General features: G+C 43.8%; 1 long non-coding RNA gene across 1 annotated transcript; it reads right to left on the bottom strand.

Annotated features, from left to right (window-relative positions):
• Window positions 1–501: 501 nt before the first annotated feature.
• Window positions 502–2,153, bottom strand: LOC115307681. The gene is made up of 2 exons (XR_003916028.1): window positions 2,044–2,153; window positions 502–1,584 (listed from the first exon to the last, which is right to left on the bottom strand). It is a non-coding gene; the product is annotated as an uncharacterized LOC115307681 (long non-coding RNA).
• Window positions 2,154–2,453: the final 300 nt, after the last annotated feature.

Raw genomic sequence — 2,453 nt, 5'->3', positions numbered from 1 at the left:
CACTTTAAAAAATATGCTGCTCATAATTGCATAAATTAGAAAATGCACAAATGCACATACCCATTTCAAGAGACTAACTTAATTATCAGCTATTTTAACTTCAGGTTTCAAATAAGCAGAATATCCTCAAAACAATTTACCTTTGTTGGCATTTTGATTCTCACTGAGATTGTACATACTCATTAATTTACATGAGCGTATGGCATATAAAGGTATCTGGTTCACTCCAAAAGCACATGTTAGTGCTCAAAAAAAGGGGGAAAAAAATCCTCCCCACCCACAGAAACACTAAGGTAAGAATTAAGACTGAGTGTATATCACAGACTCCAACCATTTCCCTGGGAGGGACCTGCAGGGCTCACCTGGCCCTTTCCTTAGTTTAACCTGGATTCTGTGGTTGCAGCTCCAATGGATCGACTTCAGCTGTACCCGTGAGGCACAAGCTCTCCTCTGTCTTCCCAGTCACTCCCTGGAAGGCTGAAAACACCCAAAACAGACACAAGAGAGGACAACAGTTATATTTATTTTTAAAACTCCACCATTACACACATAGCTCACCATCACGGCAACACGACACACGCAAAAATGCTGGTAAGAATATTGAGCTTCCACTGGGTTTTTATTTACTTTTAAAATGATGTTTCTCATTAAAGAATTCCTAGAAGTTCCAGTCATAAACCTGATTCATGACTAGGAGCTGTCATCAAAACTGAAGCAGACACAGGCCAACAGTGTGACATCAAACCTCCCCTCTTGTAAGAGAACACAGACAGCGTTGAGCTCAAGATGAAATAAGATTTCAAGGCCCAAGGCCAAGGCTGCAGCTCAGCTACACCTCATAGCATGCATAAACCTCATTATTTTTAATGATTCTGTCATTAACACAAAGTAATAAAATCTTCAAAAATAAAAACTTCAAGTCTGAGTTCCCTTAAAAATAAAATAAATACAGTTTGGATTTCCAGTAATGAAATACTCTCCATTTTTGGGTACCCACAGAATTATGTTGCACGTATAACATGACTTTTCTATATGGATATGGATGGGTAATCAGTATGGCTGAATCTGCAAGTCAATCAGATAATAAACAGCACAACTCTCAACAGGAAAGTAGTTTTCCAAGCACAAAACTTGCTCCCTAAGTTCTCTATGAAGAGCAGAGACCAGATAACAAATGAACCACAATTAATACCCCTTGCCTTAAAAGATGACTCTCCTATAGCTACAGAGGAGACATCCAAGAGACAAAGCCGAAAATAATTTCATTTAAATTCTTAAATACACAACACACTGCATAAAGAATAAACACAAATCAAGTAATGAATTCCTAAATGGGCACAGACGTCACACCAAGAAATTAAATACAGAAAACTTGAGTCAAATGTATTTCTGGATCTAAGGTGTTGGGGAGAGACTACCAGCCCAGAGTAGAGACATCTCTGAGAGAACTATCCTGAACTTGGGCAGTGTTAGACTGCAGTCCTTCTGCAGAGAGATCCCAAGGAACCTACAGGTGGAATTCTGTTCAGTGAGAGACAAAGATCCCTGCAGACAGTTCGATTTATCACGAACATGACTCTCGCTCTGTAAGAAAGCAGATATTCTTTACTCATCTATGTTCAAGATCACAATTAATGGTGTTTGTTCATCAACCCCTTTCCTTGTATTTCCTATGACCAACACTATTTTGGAAACTACCTTGGATTTAAGCCATAACAACGCAGCCCTGTTACCTTTCCAAGTGCTTGGCCCTTCCCTAGGATTTGGGGCTTTAGAGTTCATTAAGTTGTAACACTTTCTGAGGGGACTTTGAGGTCAAAAATACATCAACATAGGGGTTTGGGAAAAAAAAAAATTCATTTTGATTTCTTTCTGCTCTTTGGGATTTAGGGACAAAAATCGCCTCTGCACAGCTTCCAGTATGTGTGCTTTGAAAACAGCAGTCGGTGGAAGAGGCTGAAATAAAGGGAGCACCGGGAATATTCAGTTTACGAGACAGGAGTGTGTCTCTGGAGCTCTCCAGAATCCGGGAAGGGGCAGTACCTGCCGCTGGTTTAAACACCTGGGTAATGGGTCGCAGGTTGGATTCGATGATCTTGGAGGTCTTTTCCAAGCCCACTGGTTTTGTGGTTCTGTGTTAAATGTGTCCCAGGGCACTGCCGCCCCCGTGAGCCCCCGCTGCCCGCCCTTCCTTCGCCACGGGTCCGGCGCTCGCCGAGAGCGCAAACCAGACAGAAGCACCTTCTCTTTTTTTTTAGGAACCATCCCCATTAACCCCTCCCGGAGGGAGCAGAAGTAAATCGGGAAGCACAGCGTTACCCCCCAGCCGGGGCGATCCCGCCCCGTCCCTTCACGTAAAGGCGCGTTCGGAGCGGCGCGCGTGGAGTCCCCGCTGCCGCCCGGGGAGCGACTCCGCGGCCGCAGCGCCACCTGCTCCTGGTCCTGGTCCCCCT

This window comes from Manacus vitellinus, unplaced genomic scaffold (genome assembly GCF_001715985.3).
Source record: "Manacus vitellinus isolate BGI_N305 unplaced genomic scaffold, ASM171598v3 scaffold_40_pilon, whole genome shotgun sequence".
Lineage (NCBI taxonomy): Eukaryota > Metazoa > Chordata > Aves > Passeriformes > Pipridae > Manacus > Manacus vitellinus.
Note: the sequence above shows the minus strand (reverse complement) of the source record. Positions and strands in the feature narration are given on the sequence as shown.